This window comes from Pelodiscus sinensis, chromosome 3, assembly GCF_052426305.1.
Source record: "Pelodiscus sinensis isolate ZL-2025 chromosome 3, ASM5242630v1, whole genome shotgun sequence".
Taxonomy (NCBI): domain Eukaryota; kingdom Metazoa; phylum Chordata; order Testudines; family Trionychidae; genus Pelodiscus; species Pelodiscus sinensis.
Genome location: NC_143054.1, coordinates 54,598,499 through 54,611,573, shown reverse-complemented (window position 1 = coordinate 54,611,573; position 13,075 = coordinate 54,598,499). Strand labels below are relative to the sequence as shown.

General features: G+C 40.0%; 1 long non-coding RNA gene across 1 annotated transcript; it reads left to right on the top strand.

Moving 5' to 3' along the window:
• Positions 1-6,856: 6,856 nt before the first annotated feature.
• Positions 6,857-12,860, top strand: LOC142827808 (uncharacterized). Its single transcript, XR_012902565.2, has 2 exons — positions 6,857-8,270; positions 10,229-12,860. It is a non-coding gene; the product is annotated as an uncharacterized LOC142827808 (long non-coding RNA).
• Positions 12,861-13,075: the final 215 nt, after the last annotated feature.

The window sequence follows — 13,075 nt, the reverse complement described above, 5'->3', positions numbered from 1 at the left end:
AAGTTTTTCCGGAAAAGCATCTGTGGCCAATGTAGACGCGCTTTTCCGGAAAAGAGCTCCGATCGTCATTTTTGCGATCGGAGCTTTTTTCCGGAAAAGACTACTGGGCTGTCTATACTGGCCCTTTTCCGGAACAGTGTTCCGGAATAAGGACGTATGCCCAAGTGGGAGCAGCGTAGCTTTTCCGGAATAGTGGCTGATTTTGTACAGTAGAGCGTCATTGCTTTTCCGGAAATTCAAGGGTCAGTGTAGACAGCTCACAGCTTATTCCGGAAAAGCGGCTGATTTTCCGAATAAGTGGCCCAGTGTAGACACAGCCAGCATGCATTTAAAACACTGGCATCAGAGATGATAAAACTTCAAGGCCTACTGGGCCACTTGTCAAGGATTATATAGATGCCCCCTTTTCTAGCCAGAAAAGCACAGTTTTCTAAAATTATTTCCCCATTCTCTTCTGATGCCATTGCCCTCCATGTAATGCAAGACTCTACTATTTATTTTCTCTCCCCATGTTTTAATAGTGGCACCTCAGTTTCCCCCAGTTCTCCACTCTTCTTTATTACAATATAAATGGGTTAAAAATAGTTGAAGAGGAGACCAAGATTAAAGGTCCAGTTGGGAAGAAGGACAGAACCTTTAAATGTATAATAGGAATGTCCAGAGTTTTTAGAGTGACAGTTTTAGAAGGGGATATAAACCCTCATGCTTCAGGGTTTAAGCAAGTATAGGAGATTGGAGAAGTAGTGTGGCTGGAGAAGGATTGACTTATTGCATAACAGAAAAATAAGCATAAGAAAGAGCAAGTAAATTTGAAGTCTAAAAATGTGATGGACAATTAATGGGAGACAATGCAAGTCCAAAATAGAGCAGCAAGCCTTATTGGTAAGACCCTTTAAATATTTTAACCTACTGTTTGTGAGTTGCTCTTCTTTTTAATCTATTATGCTGAATGTTTTGAGGTTTGATTTCTGCCTGAAAATGAGGTTTGTTGAGGTTTGTTTGAATAAAAACAGTTTTGAGCATTTGAGCATGATGCTGAAAATTGAAACTTGAATAGCGGACTGAAGCAGGACAAGATTTTAAAAAGTAAATTGTGATTTTGAGTGTCCAACAAGAGACATCTTAAAGGCTTCTAATTTTTCAGAGGTTGGGTGTGCAATGTTTTCTGAAAATCAGGTCTATTTAAGATGTCTCTAGTTGGGCACCCAAAATCATGAGTCAGTACTGAAAATCTTGGCCATATTCTGAGATTTCCAAAAATCATTCTTGAGGTTGCCCCAGTCCTTTTAAGATGTCATAACTGTTGTCTGCTTCTAACAATGAAGTAGATTTCTAGCTTGTTTCTGAAAAAGAAGTTATATGTATCCATATAAAATCAATTAATTTAAAATGTGTCTTATGTAGATATTACTCTAGTTCAGGAGTGGGCAATACTTTTTGAAAGGGAAGCCACTTTACAAATTTCTGAAGTGTCCCCAGGCTGCCCCAGAAGGGGTCAAGGCCTCAGGCAGAAGGGGCGGGGCCAGAACTGTTTTAAACTGCTGTTGGGTTCCTTCTAGGTGTCGTGCACCCCTGGCAGTGGGAAGAGACTTTGTGCACTCCCTCCCCTTCGTGGCCTTGACCTGGCACCTGCTGAAGATAGAGAGGTCAGGTGGGCACTCCAGGGACCTCGTGGATAAGACATCAGCATTGGGAATGCCAGGTTGTGGGTTCCCACCCCCACCCCCACCCCCACCCCCTCCGCCCACTCTGGGAGGGGACAGGCAGCCACCACCAACTGCCTCAGATCTGGCACCCGCTGAAGGAGTGTATATAGTCTCTTGCCCCCTTCCCCTGCCTTGCAAGGGGTTTGTGGTGCCTAGAGTAAACTGCCAGCTGTTCTGATTAACCCTCCGGTGCCGCACACCCCTAGCGGAGGAGACCTCATGTTCCCCATCCCCAGGTCTCATTGGCCTGGTGCAGAGAGTGGCAGTGTGACCACAGGCTGGATCAACCCATGTAGCAGGTCAGTTCTGGCCCACCAAGGCTGTCTTACCCACCCCTGCTCTAGTTTGAGCTCTCAAATTTTGATATATTTGTAGAACCTCTAATACTTCCAGATACTCTGACCTTATTGTTCCATTGCCTGTAAGTAGATCATATTCCTAAATCAGTCTGTTTCTGATTCATCTTTGAAGCACAGTTCCAGATCTTTAGAGTAAGCCAAGTTATGTGCAGCAACAAATGTTTCTACTTCCTTGGTTGTACTAAAAATGTTGGTATGTCCAGTGAAACCCAAATGCAATTTGGCAAGCTAGAATACTTAGAGATGACACTGTCTGCCAAAATTTAACCTTAATGAAAACTCTTTCCTGTTTTCAGTAGACGTAGGATATATGCATACAAAATCTCAGTCAGCAACTCATAGAAACTCAGCAGATGTCTTAAAAATATTCCTCACATAAAGTGACTTGCATGTAACAAACAGCTGTAGAGACTATTAAACACTGGGTAGTTTCCTTGCAATTTCTTTTAACTCTGTAAGAATTGTATTGTAGATGTGAGAGTAATTCAGACAATTGTTAAATAAACAACAAACACCAAATCTCCTGGTAGATTATTTTTTGTCTTCTTGTAAAACTGTTATATAGCATAAAAAGTCTGCTAGCTGATTTGTTGTTCTGCTGACTGACTCCAGCATAATTGTGGCCAACAAACTGAAGACCTGTGGGCAGCTAGAACTTACACACAACTCTGGGCCCTGGTCTACACCACGGAGTTATTTCAAAATAACTCCCCTTATTTTGAAATAACAGCGGAGCATCCAAACTGCAAGCTCATTATTTCAAAATAAGGGGCTGGTTATTTTGAAATAACACCTGTTATTCCTAACTTATAAAGAAAGGTGTGTCTGTACTGATGTAATATGACTTCTTGTATAACAAAGTTGATAGGACTTCTCTGAATTCCAGTTTTGTTTAGTGGTCTTACGGAGTACAGTTCCCTCATTATCGGTAGGGGAAACCTAGTCTGGATCACCATCAAGTAATAGCAGAAATGGTGGGGAACTAAGTACCAAATCTCACACACATAGTTTCCAGGACTGCAGGCCATTCACATGCAGAATAAGAACTCCTCCCTGCTGAGTATATTTGAGTTGTGCATGGAACTTCTCATAATACAAAATCAGAATGTGGTGATGGCTTACAGTTAGTTACTCTACCTGTTGCAATGGCACTACGTGTACATCAAGAATAAAGTCATTTCTGTGCCCAATGACATTGTAACTGTACAATTAACTACCTGAAGAAACTGACAGTACATATGTAAAAACTAACCACACAAGATATGGTGTGTGGCTATATACAATACATGTGTACTATAATACATAGAAAACTATTGTCTCAGATCAAGATCTGTTAGTGGCAGAGTGGGTATGCCCCAGTTCCTGAAGAGCTCACCCTGTTCTTCTGTTTCAGTGGGAGTACCTATTCAGGCCTGAGAGTACATCTTACCTTCTGGCTGGAATATTGCCCCCCACACAATGTGGCCTACCAAAGTGCTGGGAGCACTAGTAGCAACCTTTAAGTAGGAAGGGGTGCACATGTACTGTTACTCAGAGATCCAGTGATTTGGCAGACCCCAACATTCAGTCCAATATGTAGAGCCACAGATGTGTCATAAATGGATGTAAAAGCCACATTAATGTAGAAAGGTTAATTAAGCTTTTGGATAGAGGGATGCCAAGGTCTTCCTTTCAAAGGAAAGGACACAGAAACTGAAGGTCTCAACCAGGAACATCCTGAACTCCTTAGAATCCCCAGTTGTCTTCTTGAAATTCTTGCTTGTGTCAATTCCATTGTAAGTGCACACCCACGTGCATGATCACTGGAGATTTTTGCCTTAGCAGTATCCATAGAGCCAGCTTTGGTACCCCCTTGATTGCTGCTCTCCTACACTTGTATATCAGGTATTGCTGTCCCTATGCCCTCTCAGTTCCTTTTTATCACCTTTTCTGGTTAGTTGGATAGTTGTGGTGCCTTTCCTCACTTAAGAAGGCTAAAGCTTTTCGTTTTCTGACTTCCAATGCAGAAGATCTCATCCTGGGCCATGGCTTGCACCTGCAACTACTCTTGAGCTGGCGAAAGTGCCTCTGCCAGTGATCAGGACAGCTCACTTGACTAGGGCACAGGTGTCATTGGCAGCCTTCCTGGAACAAGTGCTGATCCAAGAGATCTATCAGGCTGCTACTTGTTCATCTGTTCACATATTTGCATCTCATGAGCTAACCTAGCAAGCTTGAGACAATGCTGGCTTTGGCAGAACAGTGCTGCAAATTGCAAGACTAGACTCTGAGCCCACCTCTGATGGTACTGCTCATGAGTCATCTAGAATGGAATCGACATGAGCAAGCACTCAAAAACAGTTATCCACCTTTTTATAACAGTTTATTCTTTGTGATGTGTTGCTCATGTGCATTCTATTACCTACTCTCCTGCCCCCTGTTGGAGTTGTTAACAAGAAAAAGCAGAGAAGGCATAGGATCGACAACATTTGGTGTACCAGTGCATGAGTGCGGTGCTTGGGGGGATTGTAACTGCCTCTATGGATACTGTTGAGGCCAAAATCTCCAATGACTACGCATGTGTGCGTTCAGACAGCTAGAATGGAATCAACAGGACCAGCACATCTCAAACAATGGTTATGAAAAGGTGGGTAACATTTTTTTTCAGACATTGGTGCTAAAATGATGCTATTGTGTATAGACTAACTCAAAGTCCTTCAAAATGGCCTTTTGTTATGCTTTCGCATACTATGAAATGAAATGCCACAAAGAGATATGGATGAAGGACAGTCTATATCCAAGAAGGACATAGGATTTCTAAGCCACACTGACTGTGACAGATGCCAATCCAAGCAGCTGTGGAGAACCTGCAAAAGGGAGGTCTATACGGAGAGCCTCTTTGGGAAATTGGAGAAGACAGCACACATTGGCCAGAACGTAGAGAGCTATGAAATAGCCTTGAAATATAGATGGTTCCACATTATATAACAGTATCTCAATAATGATGGATGACCCATATAGCATGCTTTAAATCAGAAAATCTGGAGGAACCACTTCTTCAGCCCTACAGCAAAAAGCTGCTTTCCTGAGCATATGGTCTCTGATTGTTTCATGTCTTCCACGTAGAAGGCAAGCATGATATCAAGACAGATTGGCTCAAACAGGTGATTGCTCAAGCTAAATAGAGTCTCTATCCAAAGGTGGTCAGAATTCTAGTCAACTCTTGGCAATGCAACAATTTACTTAGCTATAATGTTCAAGTTCTTCTCAAAAAGGCAGGATCAAAAGAAAATGCTAACAAATACTTTCTTCCAAAGTTGTCCAAAATCTCTTATAAATAGCCATCTATGCTGTAGGTCAGGAAGGAGAGTGACACTGATAGCCCCTCTCAGATTGAGGAGATCCTATTTCTGTCCTGAAGAGATTGGCAGCATGACTTCCCATTGCAGGAATTGTACTTGTTTGTGCTCTTTGTCTCTGCCATAGGGTCTGATCTTGCATCATGGCTGCAAGCTGATTCCAGCTGCTTGGTATTTGAAAGGAGAACATTAAAATGAAGGGGGACTTAGCAATCAATCATCTAACAAGCATCCATAAAGAAATTGTTCCACAGCACATATTTCTGGGTGTGGCCAATGATCCTGATGTCAGGTAAGGTCCTAAATGTAGTCTTAAGTCCAATGTTATACATGTCTTAGAATTCTTACAAGACAATTTGACCACAGACTTCACTGAAGAGGGAGAAAAATTATTCTCCTTAACTTCTCATGATAGGATAAAAAGCAATGGGCTTAAATTGCAGCAAGGAAGGTTTAGGTTGGACATCAGAAAAAACTTCCTGTCAGGGTGATTAAGCATTGGAATGAATTGCCTAGGGAGGTTATGTAATCTCCATCTTTGGAGATTTTTAAGAGCAGGTTAAACAAACATTTGTCTGGGATGGTCTAGCTGGTGTTTGGCTCTGCCATGAGTGCAGGGGCCGGACTTAATGACCTCTCGAGATTCCTTGCAGCTCTATTCTGTGGTTCTGTTTTAAACATTGGAAGTGAAAGTGGCAGCTTTTTCCACCATAACGTTGATGTCTGACAGAGAGGATGAATCTAACTTTACCCAGACATGAAGAAGTTCCTTGTGGGAGTGGGAGTCCCCAATCAATCATCCTTTGGTGTATGCAACACAGCCTTGAGGCTTGTCTACTCTAGGGGTTGCTACACTATGTCGCTAGCTCAAAATAAGCTATGCAATTTGATCCACGCAAATCATGTACCTTATTTTGAGAGAGTCAATTTTGAAATTCAAAATAAAATGCTATTCCAACAAGTCCCTTAATCCTTGTGGAATGAGGTTTACTGAGATGTCGGAACAGCACACACCCATTATTTCAATTACATTTCAAAATAGCAAACATGCTGTCAAGACATGGAAAACACTATTTCAGGATACCAGAAGTATCCCAAAATAGCGCTGCAGTGTAGCCATACCTCAAGGCTATGTCTACACTCGTGGCTTCTTGCGCGAGTAATATGCAAATGAGGCTAAGCATGGAATATCGCTGAGCCTCATTTACATACCTAATGAGCCACCATTTTTTTCAGAAGAGGCTCTTGCGCAAGAAGGAGCGTCTACACTGCCCCTTCTTGTGCAAGAAAAACCCTCTTGCGCAATGCCGTTACACCTATTACTTTTCAGGAAGAACCGCATTGCGCAAGAGGGTTTTTCTTGCGCAAGAAGGGGCAGTGTAGACACTCCTTGCGCAAGAGCTTCTTCTGAAAAAAATGGTGACTCATTAGGTATGCAAATGAGGCTCGGCGATATTCCACACTTAGCCTCATTTGCATATTACTCGCGCAAGAAGCTGCGAGTGTAGACATAGCCCAAATGTGTAACACATGCTCCCCTTCTCAGTGACGTTCAGCTCGGAAGAGTCATCCTCCAAGAGAACTCCTTTTAGGAGCAGTGCTGCAAACTCTTGCACTGGAGGTGGTTCTCAAGATGTTGCATTTTAATACTGAGGGGAAATCACTGGTGAAAGCGAATCTTTACATTCACCTAGTTACACACAAACTTGCTCCAGGAAATATACTCTATTACCCATGCACAACTTCCAATTCTAAGCTATGCTGTCATGGCTCATTACAAGCAGTTTGGGGGTGGCATTTTACATTAGAGAAAGGTGGTCCATTGTCACTGAATTGACATCTGGTTAGAACAGCATTCCCAAGACATTAATCTGGCTACTTTTTCAAGAAACTTTCTTCATAATCATGATTTCAGCCAGAAGGCTGTCCGACTCAATGTTCTGTCCATTAATCTATAGTACTGACACTTCACAAAGAGAAAGTAGTGCTCAGAATTAATTTGGCCTTAATTCCCAAGCTGCATCTCTTTATACAAGAGTTAATGCTGAATTTATTCTCTCTGACGCTATCGCATTGCTCAAAAAGTCTGCCGTACAGGGTTCTCAAGATCCATATGCAACACACAAACTTGCCAAAGTGTCCTGTACAATCCAGCAGCCAAAAGTAAGGAGCCTCAAGGTTTTCAGTTTCAAGATGGATCAAATGGAGCATATTGGAAGCCCGTAAAACAAGACGTCTGACCCCTTGCTTCAAAGTCAGAACCATGGCAACTATCTGTGAGGAAACATGCAAGGAAGAAGTATTGTGCTTTGTCCATGCTTTTCACAAAACAAGCATTTGCAACATAGGTGTGTAAGATACTGTTTGGGAAGAAGAGTGCTACATTTTGGTATATCAGTGACCAGAGAGACCAATTGTAAATAGTAATACATAAGAAAAAAACCCTATAATATATTATCTGACACCTCCTGGGCTATTCACAGCTGATAAAATCCCATCATAAAGGATCTGTGCTCTGTCCTACTTAGAAAATGTGAAAACTTATCCCTGCTTATCTGCACATTTCTTTTTCCTTGTAGGAAGGTCCACTAAATGGACTCCTCTTGCGTAACTTCCTATAATGTGGGGGTTGTTTGAAACAGGAGGAAGAGAACATATCTTTTGACCATTATTTTTATGAAAGCAGTTTTAATATCTGATTTCTTCCACACTGTTTCTTATAGTAGTAACTTGTTTTATAATGGCTGGGTTGTCAGTAACTGGGTCACTGTTGCTGACTGATGGTTCTGACCCTAAACTGCAAACAGGTTGAGGATCCATTGTGGAGTAACCAGTTTTTAAACTAATAATGAAGGCAGAAAACCATGGTAAGTGTACAAACCTTTCTCTTCGTGTATGGTATTAACTGGGGTCAGTTTCTAAAAAAATTGACACACATCTTGCAGCTTTTCAAGTCACTAGTTTGTGGGGGGTCTTATTTCATTTATCTTTGTTACATTAATTAGAATGTTTTCTCCCATAGGCTTCTCGTTTAATATTGCAAAAGTTGCCAATGCCATAACTTGCCAATGTGTCTATTCCTTTTGTGTGCACTGCTCACAACCTCATACATGACTTTGGCAGTCCTGAGAGTCTGCAGCTCCCATTGGCTTCAGTGCTAGAAGTACTGATTACACTGCATTAAAATGTACTAGTTTTTAAATGTTTGTGATTATGGGTATGATATTTGATGCTTAAAATCTTTGTACAGATACTTAGCGCACAGTTTGACATTTGGAACTATTGCAACTACTGTTCTGCACTAAATTTTAAGGGTTTCTTTTACAGAAGAAAACTTTTCTAAACAGATGGCAGACTACATTTGTTTGATGTGTTGAATTACCAGATCAGGTAGTTGTACATAGAGATGCTTTCTCTTCCATGAAAACTGTAAAACAAGCAAGCACTCTAACTAGATCTGTAAATAGATTGTCTGCTGTCTGTTTTCATTGGTAAAGTGTCTTTGCTTCCAGTATCCTTAATGAGATTCAGCATCTATTAATGGATTTGTATAGTTCATCTTCTAATGTGTGAGTACAGTTATTTTCTTTCATTTAAAAAGAAACAAACATTTTTGCTCTTTAAATTTGTTTTATTAACCACAATTTCTAAATCACCGTCTCTTCTATTTTTTTAAATGATATTGTGGTATACAAGCAGAAACAGAATGTGCTAATGTGATCATGAGGCATATGAGGTTGTGACATCATATTCTAAAAACCACGTTGTGCCAGTACAGAATTGCAATTACTTATTGATTGAAAAGGTTGTCTAAAAGTATAAATCTCATAGGTTTGTGTCAGCATATAATATAAATGATCTCTCTGGTTACGCTGGAATTTGCATTTTACTAACTCTTACAGGAGAATGACCCCTCTGAGACTTTTTGTCCACAGCAAAAGCAATCAATGTATATATAGTTGTCTTATTGATTGTTTTTTTGTTGACAATTTGATGATATGCTAGTTAACACCAATGGTGAAGTTTTCCAAAAGCCTGGTTTGTGTTTTGTATACTGTTTGAGACTCCTTAATCCAGGGGACCATACTTGAGGTGGTAACAGAACTGCATCCCTATTCATGTCATGGGAAAGGCAAACTGAAATAATGTCAGATGGTCTGCAACCCACATTTCAGTTCCTAAAATGATAGCTTGTGGGAGATCATCACTGAACCCTGGGGATTATATGATTGTGTTAGAGAGGAGGTGAATCAGGACTTTTCGAAAACTAGATAAAACTTTTTGGGCTAAATGCCCCTTCAGTGGTTGTTTTTTGTGTATTCTGAAAATCTTTTTGATTTCAATAGTCATTTTAGCTCTGAAGTTTACCTCTAAATGCTAATTGAAAAACAAATTGCTCGTTGTTGTTGTTCATTGTTTTAAAGCTATTATCATGCTTATGAAAGTGCCACTTGTGCAACTCTGGAGAACAAAATTATCTTATCTTCAGAATAGCCGGGCAGGTTTCTCTGCATTGTGGAGGAAGAATATAGGTAAAGTACCCCCTTGCATTTGATACTTGGCCTCTGCTGAGACTGCTAATAATGGGCCTAATTGTAATGATTGCTTATCCTATGTTCTCTTATCCTAGTCTCTGGTAATTCCAATGAAGCATGTTGTAGCCCTTTCCTACCAAGAGGCAAAAGTGTCAGTTATGGTGGATTCTAAGTATCCATTACTCACACTTCATCTTGATGGTTTTCTTCCTAATTAGAGCACAAGAGATGGAGTCCTCAGTGTCCTGTTCCAATAAATTGCAGTTTATTCTTTTTCCTTTTCTCATTAGACTCACTAAGAAGAAAATGTGGGTGGCAGTGGAAGTTGAGGGGAAAGGAAGAAGACAAAAGAGAAACAAAGCTGGGACTCCACTTAGTCTATAGACTTCCTAGTGACACCTTCTGTCAATGCTTCTTTCAATATAAATCTCAGTATAGTGGCTTTAAATTAGTGCATTGTTGGCCCTTTGATACAAGCCAACAGATGGGTCATGGAAAGAACTCTAGAACTGCAGCACTGATGCAAAAAATCCTCCATAAAGTAAGTACCTGTCTGCATCCCTTCAACCATTGGAACGCTTCTTGTTTGCTTGCTCAGGAGACTAATACAGTGAAGCATTTGGATACGTTAGTTGCATCAAGTAATGGCTTTTGAATACTAGCTGTATGCTCTCAGATCCATCCAGAAAGGACATGAAACAGATCTGCAGGTAGTGGTTTGATTTTCTTGCTATGCATCTGAGATGTTCTGATGATGTGAAATGGGCCAAACTGAGAGAGAGAGATGTATTCTCAGGCCTACATCCATTGTGTGGGTATTTGATGCCTTAAAAGGTTTTCTTGGGTACAGTTTACTTCTCTGAGAAGTAGCTCAATTAATTGTTTTAGTGGGAAGTGCCAGATTCTGGAGATGAATGGAATCATTCCATTTTAACAAGATTAGTCATACACTAGAATAGTACAGCAAGATGTGATTTAGCAATTACTATGGTGGAGAGATATGATTTTCATTTGGCTGCTTCCATTGCCAGGGCATCTGCTCACAAAAATTCCTTGTGCCAGAGCCTGTCCTTTATTTTCAACAGTCAGTTTCTTTCTTTCTTTCTTCTTCTTGGGTGAAGCTAAACATTCATATGTTTCATGACTGACTGTTCTGCACTGCATGCTGTCAGGCAGAACTGCTGGAGAAGATGACAAACAGAACTACAATACAACACATATTTGCTAAGAATACTAGATCAATTTATTTTAGATGGGCAATGAAAATATTGACAACTTTCTACTATTTATGTCTTGGATTCAGTTCAGTAGCCATGTGATTAAAACAGCACCTTGCTTTAAGAGTTGACCATTGGGATAACTTTTTTAAAAAGTTGCTATTCAAGTAAATTTTGCAGCTCTGAAAGGTTAAATTGAAATGTCCTGTTCTAGGATAATGATTTTATTTATTTGCCTAAGCTTGGGTTACAGAATATACTACCATGATGTGATCTACTGTATTGTTTCATTTCCTTAATATAAATAAACCAGTCTTTAGCAGTTCACTATACGGTGAAAGGTTGATTGCTAATTAAACAAATATAATTACCAAAGCATATGTAAGAAGAATTGTAACTGGCATAGTATGTTATTAAATATTTCAGTTACTCCTGCTTCCTGCTGCCAAAACTTTTAGTCCATGAAAATATTGTATCCTGGTCTCATGTCAAAAAATGTCTCCCTTGTTTTATGTTGCCATCATGTGGGCCTGCTCTATTGTGTGTGTTCAAAAGCAGGCAGGGGAAAAGGGAGGGTTAGGGCGGGGAGGCAGAACTGGAGCCAAATCAAGACTCTTGAATTTCTTTATTTGAATAAACACTACCAGAATCAAGGAGATGTATATATTTTAGTTACTTAAACAAATAGCCCATATAAAAATACATCTTTGATCTAGTGTACGGTATGCTCTTTAGTTGTAACTGTTATTAGGTATCAATTCTCAGAAAGTGTCATATCAGTGATATTGCTATCTCTGTAAACAGAGTATATATGAGCTGGCTCCATGGCTCTATTTGTTCAGAGAATTAGTCGGGAGACTCCCTTCCAACAGAGGAAATGAGCTGATGAGTATAAGCTCTTGCTCAAGATTGTTCACCTCTACAGAAGCTGGATTACATGGAGAAAAGGATTTGGAATCTTGTCACAATGTGTTTAATGTTAATGAGTGGGAGAAGCCACATGTTCTTTGCCTGCTTCAGCAGTAATCTGCTAATTTGGTAAAGGAGTGAGAAAACTAAAAAAATGTAATTTGATTAAATTTAATGTGAAATTAGATGTAACACTATTATAATAGTCTGGGGTGTGAAAAGTAGTGTCTCTGCATCACGCATGCCAAACCAGAATTAGGGTATTCATCTGAACTCTTTACACTAGGAGGAGTCAGATAAAATGGACCTGGGATCTAAGCCTCCCTTTCTTTCAGCTGAAATGGCACTTGCTTGTGTTCCTTAACTACTGTTGTTTTACACAGATGAATAACTTGACCTTTCAGGCAATCTGGTACACAGTGATGTATTTCATAGAAATACCTATGAAGAAACTTTAATTGTAATGTCTGATCTGGAGAATAAGAGTACGTACTAGAGAGTTACTTTTGAAGATCTATGTATAAAACTATCATTTTTACTCTTAGTAATTTGTAAACATTCTCTCAATTTCAAGTGTGATGTTTCCAAAAAAGTTCTGTATTTGTTGCTTATTAGATCTTGCTTGTTTGGAAGCCTGGGGTTTTTCAGTAGCAATTTAGAACAGAGCCACTATTGTTGGCTTATCACTAAAATGAAGCTCTTAAAAGTCCAAAGCTGTGATAAAATTATGTTAAATAATCTTTCCTTCAAAGTGCAGTTTCAAACTTTAATTAAAGTGACCATCAATTTAAAATCACTCCCGTCTTAATGTTTTACCTACTGTTGTTAGAGTAAACATATGATTTTATATACAGGCAGTCCCCGGGTTACATGGATCCGACTTACATCAGATCCCTACTTACTAACGGGGTGAGGCAACCCCGCACTAGCTGCTTCCCCCCAGCAGATCAGGGAGACGTGAAGCTAGCACCCTCCCCCCAGCAGACCAGGGAGATGTGGAGCAGCTTTTCT